The sequence below is a fragment of the Pinus tabuliformis genome, chromosome 9 (genome assembly GCF_031772625.1).
Source record: "Pinus tabuliformis cultivar Carrire ecotype Pingquan chromosome 9, CPIR1, whole genome shotgun sequence".
Taxonomy (NCBI): Eukaryota; Viridiplantae; Streptophyta; class Pinopsida; order Pinales; family Pinaceae; genus Pinus; species Pinus tabuliformis.
The window spans coordinates 1,697,426,374-1,697,445,582 of record NC_142307.1 but is presented as its reverse complement, the minus strand read 5'-3'; positions in this window follow the sequence as shown (position 1 = coordinate 1,697,445,582).

Genomic DNA, 19,209 nt, shown 5'->3' with positions numbered 1-19,209 from the left:
GAGGGCCACCAGTTGTTTTTGGTTGAATGTCATTTCACCCCCACTCATCAATCAATTGGTCAACGCAGTAACTCACACTCCCTCTCACCTATGCGCAACTCTGAAATTGGTTACTCCTCACCTCTTAGATGTGAAAACAAAATTTCATATCAGCACCTCTGCTCTATCCTTCCCATCACTCTTCATTTTGCCATAGTATTCAGACTGATCCCAAGAATACAAGATCTTCTATACACATCAATAAATCCAAATACCACTCCCACATGAGTTTTTGTGTCATCGGTGGAATAAGTAGTACTTGCCACAATTAAAGGTCTGGAAAAAGCTGCTGAGAACAGAAAGGAACCTCCAATCTTCCAACAGGAAGAACAGGACACCCTCGTGATCTTGGGCTCAGAATCTAGTATAGGAGACAGAGGGGAAAGCATCAAAGGAGGCAGAGGTGGAGGCGAACCAACAAACTCAGAGCTGAACCGTTAGATTCTAAAGAAGAAGAGGAGGATGAAGAAGAAGAAGACATGGCTGAACAAAACTTGGAATGGATGACTCGGGGACCATTGGCTCTCTTGAGTGCTTTGCACAAGATGACAAAGTGTTCAGAGAGAATGTTGACAAAGTATGACCTTCACAGAAGAGTGAAGGTAGAAAACCACTCAGACAACTTCTACCTATAGTTGCAGACACTTGAGGTACGGTACGATGATGTTGCATGCAGATTGTTTCCATGTACTTTGGATGGCCGCGCAGTGGTATGGTATCACAACCTTCCTGTAAATTCCACCCATAACTAGGGTTGTTCAAAAGAATGTTTTTGGGAAAATTCGCTGATGACAAGACCTCGATCATGTTGCTTAAAGAGTTGGGAAGTCTGAAGATGGAGTCGAAAGAAAAGGTAAAAGATTTTAATCAAAGGTTTTTGCGCATATTGAACAAGTTTACAGCAGACACAAAACCTCATGACTTCATCATTGTCTACTATTATATATCTGCATTGCCAACCAGTATTGCATAGTTCCTCAAGCGAGCTGAGAAACTAGTGTTACTATAGAACTGCGAAGAGGCAATCGTTGTGGAGAAAGAGATATGCGAAATTAGAGTCATCAAGGATAATGAACTAGCAAAGGACTCGAGAGATGCGAGTAGGAATCCCTAGGCTGTGGTGAGCAAGGGTAAAGATAACGAAGCAAGTGACATTGAAACCCTTACTCATTTTGTCAAGACTTGAAAATAGAGGTGCCTGAGCTGAAACAACAAACGATCGACACATGTGCGAGTAGCCAACCTCCTAGACAATAGAAAGGAAGCATGTCATCAGGCAGCAACCGCTTCCTGACTAAAACTTCGCAGAGCTCTAACTCAGTGTTCCAAATGTAACTGTGTGCAAATGATAATTTTTTCTCATTCCATGAAGACGTTCACCCAGAAGGGACTTGTTCAGAATGGAAATAAGTTGTGGACTCAATATGTAACTATGAACTAAACATAGTAAATAATGCACAATGCTAGTCGAGAGACATATATTATGATGAAGATGCTGCATCTGATGAGGCACCTAGCACTGGGAAGGTTATCAACATGTATCAGTGCTCACAAGCAGCAAAGAAAATGAACATCGAGAAGCATCCCCAAAATCAAAATGGTCGATACAATATCAGAAGTCAAGGGGCTCCCCCTACGATTAGGGAAATGTGAGAAAATCTTGAACTATTGAGGAAGTTTGATCCACCGGCTGTCCAAAAGAAGAAAGAACAAAGAAAGCTCAGGAAGATAGAAGCAAACAAGATTACGTCCATGAGCAGTAAACCACAGAATAGTCCATTGGAAAGTACAAACAAAAGTCCAACCCCAGACATCTCAGTGAGTCTACCCACCCTTGATTACAACATTGTGGAAGATATTAAGAAAAATCGTGCAAACATCTCTTGGTTCGAGTTATCTAAGATTCAGGGTCAGCGGGATATAATGTTGCGCGCACTGGGGAAAACAGCTATAGACAGCACAACCTCTACTATAAAGGGAGCAAGCACATCTCCCGGTTCACTCACAACTGTGCTCAACACACTCCAGATGGAAGAAGAAAACTCTGATTTCCCTCGATTCTTGCTTTCATTCGAACTATTTAACAGCAATGTTCACACCTGTTTGGTTGATTCTAGTGCATCAGCCAATTTCATGCCACTCTCCATTTCCAAACAGATCAATGTGCAATGGAGCAAGACAATTACGCAGATCATCCAACTTGATTGAACATGCGTACCATCCATTGGTGAAATTCAATTTGTGACCATCCAATTATCTCATGATGGTCGAGTTCACCAATGCATCAACATTGTCATTGTCGACATACCGGAAACATATGGCTTAATTCTTAGCAGAGACTATTCCAACAAGTTGAATGGGTATTTTTCTATAGACTGATCACTTTTTGGCTTCCATACCAAGTCAAAAGCAATCAGATTCAGGTGTTATCTGAAAGATACATGAGACACAATGTCACTCCCATCAATGGTGAGAACAAACTATTTTTCACGGAACTCATGTTCGGCAACTGCCTCTTGGAAACACAACTGTGGTGTTATCTTGCACAACTAGCTCAAACCCCACTAGACACGCAGTTAGGTCTCCTTCCTTGCCCAACTGATGGAAATGAAGCTTGTACAAAACATTGTAACACTAGTACCAGTAGCAATAACAATAGCAGCAGTAGTACTAGTGTATCAAGTGGTCCCTGTACAGACGATTTTTGGACTATGTATTTTGATGGAACAAAGACACGAGACAACTCTAGAGTCAAGTGTGTCTTGATAGACCTGAAGCACAGGAAACATTTGATCTCAAGCCGCTTGGATTTTGACTGCACAAACAACACTAATGAATATGAAGCACTCATATTAGGCTTGCACAAAGCCATTAGCCTCAATGTTGTTGTGCTTAAAGTGGTAGGTGATTCAGAAATTGTGGTATGGGACGTTCGTAACACCATACACTTTTTGTCACTTCATCTCGAAAGTTATCAACATGAGGTATGGCAATTAATCTCTAACTTCCAAGCTTTCAAGATCATTCTTGTGCCAAGAATGCATAATGGAGCTGTCAATGCCTTAGCAAATGCAACTGCTAGGATGTCACCGCTTAGGGATAGGCTTACAATTGAAATATTTTACAAGCCTTCTATCCCTGATAACATATCTAATGTATGCATTTTTGACGATGATTAATAGGTACTGCACTTCATTGCCAGTGCCGATGTCATCAAGACACAACAATTGGCGAAGATGAACACAAGCACTCTCTGCAAGCTGTAGCTGATGACAAGAAAGGCAACCTCATCCCCAAGGGTGTGGTATCTCTCGATAAGATTTATGACTTGAAGAATTGCTTCAAAGGGTCACGAAACAACAAAACCCACAATTCCACCATGATGTACAAACAAATCAACCTGGGAAAATAGCATGATCTGAAGTTCGTTAGTCTAGGTATGTGTTGCACACTGCAAGAGCAACAAATTTTTGTCTGATTTCTCAAAGAGTACCAGGATATGTTCGTGTGGACATACAATGATCTAAAGACGTTCGACATGCGAATAATCCAACACATGATTCTAATCAAAGAAGGGGTCAAGCCATTGCAATAGAAACTTAGGAAACTACATCCGTCACTTGAACCCCTTATATAGAAAGAACTAACTAAGTTGTTGGATGCTCAGATCACTTACAGAGTTTGTCATTTTAAATGGGTTTCTAATTTCAGTCTTGTATGTAAGAAATACAGGGAGATCCACTTATGCATTGATTTCCCAAACTTGAACCGCACCCTGGACAAAAACAACTACCCTGTGTCATTCATGGAACCTCTGCTACACGCAATATCTAGAGTAGGAATGTTGTCTTTGCTCAATGGTCTTTTGAGATATAATCAGGATCCAGTAGTGGAACCTGATAGTTTGAAACTATTTCAGGAGAAGCTTGGCCCACACACGTACTGTCTACAATCACTTGACGGGAGGATTGACGACCTTCCTGTCAACGACCAAGATATCAAACTCTAATTTCATTAAGTCAGGGCCGCACCCCACACCATGTACATAGTTTGTTCATTGCTTGTTGTATTTTCACTTTGCCTTACTATTTTTGTTTCATCTTGTTTGGTTTCCTTAGTTTCATGCTATTTTTGGTTTTGGAAACAAGTTTTGCCCTATACTGAGTTTTGGATTTTAAACGAGTATGTGGTTGAGATCCAAAGAGTCTTGTGACACTGCAACACCTATCTAGTCCTCTGTCCATCTTCTTTGTGCTTGGTTATAACCTTTGGCCAATGAATTCCTGATGGAAACTAATAGTCGTCTGCAAGGGAAGCTTGGGTCCAACCATGAACCTATGTCCACATTGGGAAACCCCATGCTTGTACTTAGCCTTTCTCTCTGTTTGTTCAAGCTCATCCAACTAGTAGAAGGGGAAAATCTAAACGAGAAAACCTATGTCAGAGGTATTACATGCTTCTCTAAAGGAACAACCTCTTCTTCTCTCAATAAGTCAGGATCCCTCTTTTGCTAGAAAGATAAATAAGTGCCTATGCACAGTCCTCTCAAAAAAATACAAAGGAGAAAGAAGAGAAAGGCTTCCTGTGCAGAGAGGGGAAGCATGCAAATCCAATGGGGAACTAACTAGGCTCGTTGGTAGTGGAAAAATGTGTGTTTTGTTGCATAACTCCGATGGGGATCCAGTCCTACTAGCAGTGGAGCAACACCAGAGATGAATGTTAGAAAATTATATATTACAGAGCAATGGAATACATAAAATATATTGTAGAAATATAAACACAGAAAACACATAAAACAAGAGAGACACAGATATACGTGGTTCACCCAATTTGGGCTACGTCCATGGAGAAACAGCTAGTCCTTCCTTTTATATTATCCAGTAAAGGGAAGAGATACAACCTACAATAGATCCACTGTAACTCCCTCTTCACTCTCAGACAATCTCCTCTCTCTTTCTCACTCAGAATACAGATCTACATAGATGCAATACAATTCCCTCATATATAGTGAGGGGTTGTGTTCTAGGGAAAAAAACCCTAAATTAAACATAAATTCTATTGTCAGATCTGCACCTAATGAACGACCCAGATTGACTACGAAATTACAACATTTTACAAGGAAATTTTACATCTATTGTTAACTTCGGGACCCCCCTGGACACCCCTTGCAGCGCAAATATTACAGGCAACATTGTCGCCACATTACGAACTGGAGTCCAATGCCGGTGATACCTCTGAATAAAGAAGATAATTAGGCTCCACACCTAATAATCTCCCACTTGGAGACTGATTATAACAACTCCACCGCTGCTTCATTTGCTGGACAATGACTCCACTTTGGACCTTTCTATTTCCCATCTTCATCATCATACTTGAAGACCAATTGAAACTAAGTAGAATCTTAGATTCTCCATGGTTACAACTTTTGTTAACATATCTGCAGGATTCTAGCTAGTGTGTATCTTTTCTAGCTTCAACTGTCCATCTTCCAACACCGATCATATGAAATGGTACTTGAGCTGTATATGTTTAGTCTTGAAATTAAATGAAGAGTTCTTTGCAAGATGTATGGCACTTTGGCTGTCACTGTATAACCTGCCCAACTCCTGCTTATTACCCAATTCATCTAGAAATCTTTGTAACCAAATCATTTCTTTACTAGCCTTTGTAGCAGCAACATACTCTTCTTCTGTTGGTTTAAGTGCAACAACACTTTGAAGTTTTGAAAACCAACTAATAGTTGTTCCACCTACAGTAAATACATACCCTGTTGTGATCCTCATATTATCTCTTTCACCCACCATATATGCATCAACATATCCCTATAGAGCAATGTTTGAACCACTAAAGCATGATGCTTGATTTGTGGTACCTCTCAAATACCTAAGAATCCACTTCACCGCCGTCCAATGTTATTTTCCTAGATTGTTCATGTACCTGCTTACAACTCCCACTACATGTGCAATATCAGCCTTGTGCAGACCATTGCTTACATTAAGCTTCCAACTGTTGATCCATATGAAACTTTAGACATATAAGCCATTTCTTCTCGAGTCTTGAGACAGACCTCCTTACTTAGTTTGAAATGGATAGCTAAAGGTATACTAACTGGTTTTTCATTCTTCATATTAAATCTTTTCAACACCTTTTCTATGTACTCACTTTGAGACAATGTTAATTTTCAATTCTTCTTATCTCTAGTTATTCTCATACTAAGGATTTGTTTTGCAACACCCAAATCCCTCATTGCAAATGAGTTCACTATTTTTATATTGAGCACATTTATTTCCTACATGTTAGGACTTGTAACAAGCATGTCATCTACATACAATAACAATGTAATATAATTGCCATCATTTTTCCTTTTGAAATAAACAAAATGATGAGAGTGACATCTAGTATAACCTTGTTCAGACATAAACCTGTCAAATTTTAGATACCACTTCTTTGGAGCCTGTTTTAAGCCATACAAGCTCTTCTTCAACTCGCACACTAATTTTTCCTTCCCTTTTACCTCATATCCTTGTGGATGCTGCATATATATCTCTTCCTCTGGATCCCATGGAGAAAGGTTGTCTTTACATCTAAATACTCAAGATGAAATATTCAACTACTACTAGACTTAAAATAGTTTTGATTGAAGTCATTTTAACAATAGGAGAAAATATTTGATCAAATTCTATACCCTTTTTTTGTGTAAAGCCCTTCACCACAAGTCTATATTTATACGTTTTTCTACCTCCATCTTCTTCCTTCAACTTACAAACCCATTTATTGTGCAATGTTGTTTTACCTGTAGGCAACCTGACTAAGTCTCAAGTCTGGTTATGTGCTAAGGAGTCCATCTGTTCTTTCATGGCTTGCTCCCACTTCTTCCTAGTTTCTACCTGCACTACTTCATAACATTCAGGTTCACCAGAATCAGTCAACAATACATAATATAATGAAGGAGAGTATCGTTCAAGGGGTCTACTTATCCTGCTAGATCTTCTAACACCACTTTCAGGCATCTGAGGTACTTGTTGTTGTTGTGGTTGTTGTTGTTGTTTTGGCTGTTGATCATTATGTTTTCAAGCAACTTCACTTTTTTGCGATCTCATCAAGCACTGTGTATTCTCTATTTTCTTTTTCCTATTTCTTTTCCTGCACTTGATCCTTATACAAAACCTTTTCATTGAATATGACATCTATGCTCCTAATGATTTTTGTGTTTTTCATAATCATAAAAGCGATAACCAAAATCATTAACATCATATCCAATAAAGGTATGTTTCTTTGATTTTGCCTCAAGCTTTGTTCTATTTTCTTTATTAATGTGGACAAAGGCTTCACAACCAAAAGTCTTTTAAAATGAGTAGTTTACCCTTTTACCTATCCATGCCTCCTCTGGAATACCACCATCTAGGGAGCTTGAAGGCCCTTTGTTTATTAGATAAACAACAATATCTACAACATCTGCCCAAAATTATAAAGGAAATCCTGCATGCAATCTCATGCACCTTGCACTCTCCATGATTGTCTAGTTCATCCTTTCTAACACACCATTTTCTTGTGGTGTTCCTGGCACTATATTCTCTCTTCGAATTCCATTCTCTGAACAGTGCCTATTAAACTCTTTGCTGCAATATTCACCTCCATTGTCTGATTTGAGACACTTCAACCTTTTTCATGTCTCCTTTTCAACAAAAGATTTTCATTTCTTTAAAGTATCAAATACATTAGATTTATTTTGAATACAATAAATCTAGGTCTTTCTGGTTGCATCATCAATAAAAGTAACATAATAACGAGATCCACCAAGATATGATACCTGAGCAAGTCCCCATACATGTGTATACACAAGCTCTAATTTTTCGCTCTTCTTTTCTTTCCGAACTCTCAGGAATCTGACTATCTTCTGTTTCCCATAAACACAATTCTTATAGAATTTTAAATCAACAAGCTTCAAACCTAGCAACAAATTTCTTGAGTGAGGAATCTGCATCCCCTTCTTACTCATGTGCCCAAGCCTATGATGCCACAATGCAATATCTTCTCCTGTAGAGGTTAAAGCATTAACAAAATTAGAAATACCATTGCATAAATACAATTTACCAACCTTTTCTCCTTTTGCTATTACCAGGATCCTTTAGTGACCTTCCAGGTTTTATCTATAAAAGTAGTCATTCAACCTTCACCTCCCAACTACCCTGTTGAAATTAGATTTTTCTTTAGATATGGAACATGCCTTACCTCCTTCAATAACCATTGATTTCCATTCTTCTGTTTTATGAAAACTATACCCATTCCAATTATTTTATACGATTTATCATCACCTAATCGAACCTATCCAAAATCTCTTTGAAAATAATCATGAAAATGTTTCCTATCATGTGTGGCATGGAATGACGTCCCTGAATCTACCTCCCAGGCATCAATGATATTTTCTAACGAAAGAATCAAAGCATTTTGCAACACATCACCTATCACATTCGCTTCGCGATTGTTTTATTGTTGCGCATCTCCTTCTTTTCCCTTCTGAGACTTGCAGTCTTTCTTCAGGTGTCCTTTCTTTCCGCATTTCCAGCACACTATCCCCGATTTGGACTTGGATATTCCTTTCCTTGACTTACTGTGATATCGTGGGCTCTTTCCTCGTTACATTTTTCTTCCCCCAGTCTTTGCAGTCAAAGCATTACCTAATGTCTCACGGAGCATTTCCGTTGTATTTTCTCGCTAAAGATTGCACCGACAACATCATCAAACTTTAATGTACTAGAACCAGATACATAGTTACTAATGGCCATAACTAAACCGTTCCAACATTCTGGCAATGAACATAGAAATAATAAAGCCCTAACTTCATCAACAAAAGTTACCACTACAGAACTTAACTGACTGGTAATTGTATTAAATTCATTTAAATGATCAGCAACAGATCCACCTTATAGCATCTTCATATTAAATAAACGCTTCATAAGAAATACCTTATCTAAGGCTGAGGGTTTTTCATATAGTTTGGCCAATGACGACATTAAACCCTATGTTGTTGTTTCCTTTGAAATATTAAAGGCTACCGATGTCTCTAGGCACAACTGTATTGTTCCAAGTGCCTTTCTGTCGAGAATATCCCATTATGTGTCTGTCATACTTATTGGATTCTTTGCCTTTCCACTTAATGGTAGGTACAGATCTTTCTAATACAGATAATCTTCCATCTGCATCTTCCACAGCTGGTAGTTTTGGCCGTTAAATTTTTCAACCCTAAACCTACCATCTTCCGCCATTGCTCCCACTCGAACTAGGAACCCTTCTCTCCTACGCGATTACCAACCAAATAGACCTTCGGCTCTAATACCAGTTGTTAGAAAATTATATATTACAGAGAAATACAACACATCAAATATATTGCGGAAGTATAAACACATAAAACGAGAAGGATACATATATACGTGGTTCACCCAATTTGGGCTACGTCCATGGAGAAACAACCAATCCTTCTATTTATATTATCCAGGAAACTGAAGAGATACAACCTACAACAGATCCATTGTAATTCCCTCTTCGCTCTAACACAATCTCCTCTCTCATTCTCACTTAGAATATAGATCTACATATATGCAATAAAATTCCCTCATATATTGCAAGGGGTTGCCTTATAGGGAAAAAAAACCCTAAATTAAACATAAAATTCTACCGTCATATCTCCGCCTAATGAATGACCCAGACTGACTACGAAATTACAACATTTTACAAGGCAATTTTACATCTATTTTTAGCTTTGGGGGTGCTGCCCCGATCCCCCGCTGGGGGGGGGTGGGGGGGCTCCTAAAGATCATTGTCACCCCGTGTGTACCGCCCTTGCAGTGCAAATATTACTGCTGGCGTTGCCACTACATTACGAACTGGGGTCCAATGCAATGACACCTATGAATAAAGAAGATAATCAATCTCCACACCCAACAATGAAAACTTATACTCTGAATTTTTTTAACTCACGAGCCAAACTACCCTTCCCGATTTTGAAACATTGTGATCAAGTTGAAACTTATTGTTGTGTTTGACTGAGTTGGAAAAAGGTGAACCATGTCTATCCATGGGGTAAGTGGGGAAGCTGAAGTAACCTGCACAATGATTCAATACTCCCTGATAGACCAAGGCCCTTTGTTATCAATGGACCAAAATAGAGAAGTTGGTATTCAACCAGTGTGTCACCAAGTGTTGTAGCAACTGCAACACCCTACAAAATTTTCGGTTGCATTTAATTTTAGAGCCTTCCTTTGGGTTTTCCTTGATTTTTGCAAGCACTTGGGCTCATCCCATGAGATCGTGTTGAGTCTTTGCACGCTCATTGCTTGACCGTTCACTGGATACCTTTTAGTACATTGATCACAATGTCATGCTTGCAATCATGTTCTAGCTATGTTCACGTCTGTCTTTGTGTGTACAAGTTTTATTCGCTATGTAAGCATATGTCGCACTCACACACGAAGTTGTATGCAATTCTGCACAAGTTTTATCACGCTTGTTCAACGATCTATCACAAATGTCGCACATGTTGCCCACACCTATTGGTCAGTCACACTAAGCATGTTGTCTTGTTGGTTCGACATGTCTTGTCATCGAGTCATGTTGAGTGTGTGTTCAAAAGGTCATGCATCCACAAGTTTATGCACCACACACAGTCATTTTGTTGAAACACTGTCGACTGGATCACCCTCCAAGATCCGAACCTCTGTTGAGCTGCACTGTGCAGTTTGAGCTCTCGGTGATCATGTACTGCTGCCGAGAATTACACAGAGATTGAGGCTACCTCCCAGGCAATTTTCACTACACAATCCTAGAATAAACCCGACTAATTGTCACCCAGAACAACACAAAAGTTTCTCAACAAGCCATCTCAATCTACATTGCCCGCAAGCAAATCTATCAAGCTTCCCACTATTCAACTATAGAACTTGACTGGGAAATGACCTTGAGCTTCACTCCTCCACAAAATTGCACCAAAGCTGCCATCATGCCCACCTCTACTGACTAAAGAAATTGTGCAGACATGAAGGATAGGCACCCGGTGCCTGTTGTTGTACTCTCCTCGAAATTTGTGCAATTTTGTCAGCCAGTTTCCCTATCAGCCGGCCAGTTTCTTCTCATAAAAACTATGCATTTTTCTTGGGTTGTCCTCCAGCTACCCGACACCCCGCTTAGTCCAAAAATTGCGCAGAGATTTCCTGCAGGCCAACCTCCCATTTTTGAATAGTTTTTTCTAGTAAGCTCCCACAGCCCACTGCGGGCCTCCCCGGAGAATCTGCATAGTTTTCACTGCCAGTGTCCTCCCTGCTGCCTAAACTTCCTCCCTAGAAAATTTGTGCAGTTCTTCCTTCCAGCCGAGCCAAATCTCGTAGATGGTCACTACTGTTCCAGACTGCTCATCTTAGCCTCCCAGTGACCTATACACAAGTTTCCTTTATAGTGCCCTGGAGCTTGCATCCTGGCCTAAAATGTGCTTTGTGCAGTTTTAGAGCCTTATTCTCTCTCCCAGTCACCTATACCGAAAACAAAAGATGATGCATCATGGTAGACTAGGAGATTTTTGGATTTGATGTTGTCTTGTCATTAGTGATTGCAGATACAGGTACATGGATGAGACATGGGGTGACAACGAACAGGACGAACAAGGAGCGCATTCTTGGAGACTTATTTGCGAACAGATGAACATATGATGTATGTAAGTATAAGTGAAGGAGAGACATGCATCTGCAACATAAAGCGAACACCAATACCATCAAATACTCTGTAGACCTTGCCATGTTGAGGTGAAGCTGTGATACACCAAGAGCACACTCATCACTTAGCAGCACTACAAATTGACATGGACACCACCATTAGCATGAACATACCAGCAGTATTGTGTCAAGTCATATCATGAGTCATATTCGCCACATAACTATTGTGGGCCATACTGTTGTAATTAATGTAATGTAATGTGGAAGTCCAAGAGGCCCACATGTAAAGTTGAAGAGTCATGTAAATTTGAAGATTCATGTAAGTCAAACAGTCATGAGGGAAGTTGAAGAGTCACAAGGGCCAGTTTCACCCTTGCCTATATATACCCCTCATTTGTACATGCAAAAGAATTTTCACCTTGCCTCCTCCCACATAGCCTTGAGAGTCTATAGTCTCTTCTTGGAGGAGTGAGTAGTGGCTCCAACTGCCCGCTATTGGGGTTAGTGATGTATGGTGTATCGATGTGTCTTGGAACTTTCACTTAATTCAAAAGCCTGATAACAAGCTAGCACATTTTCACACATGTATTGTATTCATTTGTAAGACTATTCTTTGGATGCTTGTAATGCATGTTTCTTTAACCTCTATTAAGATAGTTGAAATATTTCGATTGTTCTAGTACATATGCTATCGAAAATGTGTTGTATTAGTTGTTAACAATGTCTTGCCCGTGTGGACTATTCCACCGGACACTCGACATATTCATTCTCATAAACTTGTTATAACGACCTTCGCACTAATGTGGACTATTCCACTAGGTGTAATATTTTCTATCTGTTCACTGTGTGTTTGTGACTGCCATATCCATGTGGACTATTCCACTGGAAGCTGCACATGTCCTGTTGTGTTGTGTGTCTCTAATAGAGTTGGGACTTGTTGAAGGAAGTGTAACTAAGTTTGGTCTTCATAAATGTACTTTTGATATTTGTACTTATTCAAGAAAAGGAATATTATTTTTATAATATATTTCAGTGAGTTTCTTTCTCATTGAAGTAGGTCTAGCATATGTCAAAGTTCTATAGGTGAGTCAAATAGTTAAGAGAAAATATTGAAGCCCTTAAGGGCATGTTACACCATGCATAAATATATATTAATGTCAAAGGGAAAACCTCCAAGCAGATTCAAGTCTACTCCTATGCAATGGCACCTTCAAGAAGCTCCTTCAAGCATGCTACACCACCATGGAAACTATTAGAAGTCTGCTCAACAAATCAGCCACCAAGATGCACTCAAAGTCAACCTACAAACAACCCTCTAAGTCGGCCTACAAACAGACAATCAAGTCGTCCTATGAGTTAGCCTAAATGGAGCGAAAATCCTCTATTTATAGACGTTGTCCACTCCAAATATAACATGTAACTTGAGCTCTGAAATCCGCAAGGGATAAAAGACAAGTAGGAACAAAGGAAGTCGAGGTAAAAGGTCTACAAGGTACAACGAAGAAAGAAGAAGGGACAAAGAAGGTACAAGACTATTTCTAGGGCTAGAAATAGTCACACGTGTGAGGAAGAGGAAGAGAAATTTGTGGGAATGACAGTAGGGAAAAACAATCCATAGTTTGTTGTTGTTTGGTTTTGACTTTAGACTCACAAGGTCTCTTAGGACAAGCGAAGGAGCCCCTCTCTCTAGCCAAGGAATAAATACCCTAATACATGAAGGGTACTCTCCACACGTGTGTGAAACTAGGGCAACAGATAGCAAAATAATCATACACTCAAGAAGGATCTCATTGGTCAAAGATATACTTGAGCAAGGGATAGAAGAGTAACACTTTATTTAGAAGACTCATTCAAGGAAGTTCTAACTCGATACAAGAATCATAGCAACATGAAGAAGTGTCAGAAGTAGGAGGACAAGTTTTGAGAAACAAAGTGCCGAAAGAAGTGTTGGGGTATATGCTGCAGAAAGGAGTGGAGACTTGACTTTTTCTTGGAGGATCTCTTAGTCAGGAGTCTAGGGTTTGGAATTGATCAATATAAGCTTCAATAAGAGAAATTCACTAAAGGGTTTTCCTCTCAAGAGAAGAGAGGTTTTTGCCCTGACAGAGAGCCAACATCTTGTGTTCTTGTTTTCATTTTTTTGGTAGTAGTTTGATGAAGTAAACACATAAGCACTAATAATAAGAAGAAGAAGAATAAGCTAACAAGAAAAGTAAAAAGACTCTAGAAATTGTTATCAAGTAACGAATAATCACACTACACTACTTTTCCCTAGATTCTTCAACATGGTATCACAGGTAAGGTGTGATGGAAAGAGGAATTTCGGGGGTTAATCAAAATCCCTTTCCCTTAAAAAAATCGATCTTGAGGCTTGTGGGTTATGGCCTACAAGCCTTATCGAAAGCGTTAGTATAGGCCTTAAGCCATAAAATCATGAACCATTCAACTATTAGAGCTTTTTTACACTATCAAAAGCTTAACATATTGGCGTTCAACCCTTAACCCTTCGGCAACACAGATTACAAGATACATGGGGAAAACCATGAAACCCCACTCTGGAATACATACCCAACTTCAATTCTACGCACCCGCATTCATAACTATCGGTGGGTTCGCCCCTCCATATTAACTCCTTCCGCTGCTCCGATGATAACCTCCAACTACCGACACCTCCAACTGTCGATCGATGCATATCGGCGATATTGCCATATCACTCAGTGTTCTACCACATTGGCACTATCGTACTATCCCATTAACTTCCCCAATTGCGATCAGTGATTTGTTTGCAACCATTGATCCTAGATCTGATCTGACAATTGTCGTTCAATCACAATTCGCTATCGTATCATCGTTTCAATGATTCTGCCAATGCAGTATGGGCTCTTCGCTCCTCTGGAAGTTGATCGAGGCTATTGATCTAACAGACCTAATGGGTCTTGTGTATCATTTCTCCAGCCTCCTCTTGGACTTAATATCTTTCAATTGATGGATTTTATGGCTCTCTCAGGCTTTCCTCTGTCACACTCCATCAACACATGACACAATATATATATATATATATATATATATATATATATAGATTGAAAGGAAAAATACTACACAGACACGCAAGAAACCCATAAAACACATATTTATTATACATTGCACAATTACAATTCTAAGGCATTTCAGCCTTAGCATGGGTCTCCTCTTGACTACATTGTGGTCACTCTCTATTACATGATTTCTATTCTATATCACTCTGCCTCCTATATTGAACGTGCAGGTTCATCACACATATATTTATATGGAAACATTGGATCGGATCACTATGAAGGATTCGATCACATCCTTTCCTTGAATCACTCAACTAAAGCCCTAAAGCTTGCTACATGCATATATATGTGGCAGATAAAGTATTATAGAGACTTATTGCTTCCATCAATTAAGCTCTCTTTTAAATGGAAAGTCCCCTTGTTCAGCTCCATGGTCCACGTCCTCCTTCTTTTTGCTTTGGATTCCTCCTTTTGACTAGGAATGCTAGATACTACTGCATTAGACTCCCGAGGCACAAAAAATTATGACCTCATGGTAATATGCTTCTCCTTGTCCTTAGCAATTCTACCCACTGTATTTCTTCAGTGGAACTACCTTCATGGTCTTCTATGAGCTGCAACCAAGGCTCTATAGTAACAGTCTCCTTCTGCTACATGATACCTCACCAAGCTCTCCTCACTCAGCCTTTTGGCATCCTTTAGGTTCTCTCCTCATGAACCATATGAGCACTCCATGCTTTAGGTTTGTTGCAATCTTCTCACCTTCGACTATCATTATCCGCACGACAATAAGACCATAACTCTTCATACTTTAACCCATTGTACCTCCTGCTCCCTCTTCTTTCTCTTAGGACATTTTTTAATCTTCCTTTGCATGCAGAATCTTCATCTACTCTAATACTAAACTTCTACTCTGATACCAAATGATGGAAAGAGGAATTTTGGGGGTTAATCAAAATCCCTTTCCCTTAAAAAAATTGATCTTGAGGCCTGTGGGTTATGGCCCACAAGCCTTATCGGAAGCATTTGTATAGGCCTTAAGCCTTAAAATCATGAACCATTCAACTATCAGATCTTTTTTACACTATCGGAAGCTTAACATATTGTCGTTCAAGCCTTAATGCTTCAACAACACAGATTACAAAATACAAGGGGAAAACCATGAAACCCCGCTCCGGAATACATATCTGGACTTCAATTCTATGGACCCGCATTTCGGCATGTCCACCCCTCTGTATTAACTCCTTTCACTGCTCTGACGCTGACCTCCGACTACCAACACCTCTGATCCTCGATCGATGCATATCGGTGATATTTCCATATCGCTCATAGGCATATCAGCGTTCCACCACATCGGCGCTATTGCACTGTCCCATTAACTTCCCCGATTGCGATCAGTGATTTGTTCGCAATTGTCGATCCTAGATTTGATCCGACGGTTGTCGCTCAACTGCAATGCACTATTGCATCATTATTTCCCTCCATTCCAATATCGTTTCAATGATTTCGTTGATGCGATATGGGCTCTCTGCTCCTCTCCAAATTGATCAAGGCTGTTGATCTAACAAATCTAATGGGTCCTGTGTATCGTTTCTCCAACCTCCTCTTGGACTTAATATCTTTCAATTGATCGATTTTACGCGTTTCTCAGGCTTTCCTCTATCACACTCCATCAACACATGACACATCAGTTATGTATATATAATAGAATTTAAAGGCAACATACTACACAGAGATGCAGGAAACCCATAAAACACATATTTATTATACATAGCACGGTTACAATTCTAAGGCATTTCAGCCTTAGCACGGGTTCTCCTCTTGACTACATTGTGGTCACTCTCTATTACACGATTTCTATGCTATATCACTCTGCCTCCTATATTGAATGCACAGGTTCATCACACATATATTTATATGGAAACATTGGATCGGATCACTATGAAGGATTTGATCACATCCTTTCCTTGAATCACTAAACTAAAGCCCTAAAGCTCATTACATGCATACATATATGGCAGATAAAGTCTTCTAGAGACTTATCGCTTCCATCAATTAAGCTCTGTTTTAAATAGAAAATCCCCTTGTTCAACTCCATCGTCCACGTCCTCCTCCCTTTTGCTTTGGATTCCTCCTTTGACTAGGAGTGCTGGATGCTCCTGCATCAAGGTGACATGTCAAGGATAGGGAAACTCAAGAACACTCATCAAGGGGAATCATCTACAAAGTTGAAGCATCAAGCCTAGAAGTCTCCATCACTTCAAGGTCAAGAAGGGTATACAATACATCATTCATCATGTAGGTCTACAAAGCTAGAAGAAGAGCCTTACATAAAGGCACTTGCAAAGAAGAGAAGATTTAAGCAGAACCTACATCAAGCTATAAGTCTTCAAGCAAACCTCATCACCAAGCAAGTCCACTTGTTGTAGTGTTTTCTTCTCAAAGATGTACGAAAATAACCCACTTAAGATGGTGGATGACAAACAATCTCAACAATATAAATTGCTGCTAAATATTGTAGATCTGCAACAACTGATAGAAACAAAACCTATCAAAACTCTAATCTATGCCACAATCATAGTTAAACAACAAAAAGAAATAGTAATAACTCCAATCATCCAATGGAAATCATATATACAAAGAATAGTTTTTATTATAACACCTGTGAAGGGAACAAATAAATGTTACCAGTCTCCCTCTATGGGATGGGTTCTTGGCTATCCTTAAACGTCTTCAGCTTGTGTAGAGTCTCTCTCCTCTATAATGTGTAAACCCAACAAAAATATGGTGTGCAATAATGAAAATAATCAGAGTTACAACAGTGAGTGCAACAATGAAAATAATCAAAAGTGAATAATGAATGGAAAACCCTTCTATTTATAACAAAATATTGAGTTATCCTCGAATAATGACAATAATAAAATATTATTAACCCCATCCTTGGAATAACCACTTGGAATATTTTATTAGATCTGGTTAGGAGGTAAAAAGTATTTAAAATTTTATTTAGAAATGATAAATAAATAAATGATCTATTTATCATCTCAAGGAATTGGTTTGAGGAATAATAAACAAATAATGATTTATTTAATTATTCCTAAGGGATTTAGTCAAATTTGACAAAGAATAATAATTAATTAGTGATTAATTAATTATTCTTAGAGAAAAATAAGATAATTAATGATTTATCTATTTATTTTTCATGATTGGGTCAAATATGACAAGGAATAATAATTGAACAATGGTTTAATTAATTATTCCTAGAAGAAAATAAAATAAATAGAGATTTATTTAATTGTTATTCATGGCCTTAACTATAACTTACTTAATAAAGGTCGTTTATTAAGTAATTTCTTGCAATAAAAGCAATTTTACTATGGTAAAATTGGCTTTATATGGTGTACTTCGATCCATCTAGTAAATTAGGCTAAATGATCAATCTTTTGATGATAATAGATTTCCACCCAACGTACGAGTGTTAGGAGAAAAACATATGACTGAAGTACATTGTAAAGACACAATCACTAGACAACACAGGGGAGTCAAGAGAGAGAGAGAGAGAGAGAGAGAGAGAGAGAGAGAAATAAAGTTGAAGTGAAAGAGGATAGGGGCAGAGGGGGTGAGACTAATGCAAGTATCCGTTTATGTTGTGGTACTAGACCTCAATGAGGCAGGGGAGGAAAACTTATACCCATCGAGATAACTTAGTACAAAAATAATGGTGCACCCAGAAACATAAAATTAAGCAATGAAGTACATGTTGAATGGTACATGACATGCTGGAATAACAGAGCCAGAAAATAATACAATGTGTCCCATATACATAGTGCACTTGGAAAAACATGAGCCAGGATTAAATAAAAGAATATCTAAGTACATGAGATATAATGGCCCTTCCCTCAAAAAATAGGTGGGAGGGAGGGTAAAACAACCGAAGAACCCATGTCGAACAGGGAAGGGCTCTGTAAAACTAAAAGGATCATCTGAAGGAGATGTGCATGCTATGAACATTGCGATCGGTAGGAACTGAACCCATCAAATCTGTGGAACTACATCTGAGGTTGTAGCATAATAGGAATGCATCTAGACATGTGGGGGGCTACCTGAAGGACCACCCCCTCATGAGGTTTGAAATATCTCACACACACGCAGGAATCACTGGTACAATATGTCACATTACTGGACCATCAAATGTATATTGCAACATGGAGAGAGATATATTGCAACATAACAAAAGCCTTGGTAGGATTTGCACTAGCATGAAATTCAATAAGTCCTTATAAAAGATGTCCAGACTACCTGGCAGGAAATCCATCTGTAGTAAATATGGATTGATTATTTATGATCCAATTGTGCAGAGAAGAAAACACAAAAAAGCCCAGAAGAAAGGTCATAAATGCTTGGCTAAAAGTCATCATCATAAGTCAAATAGT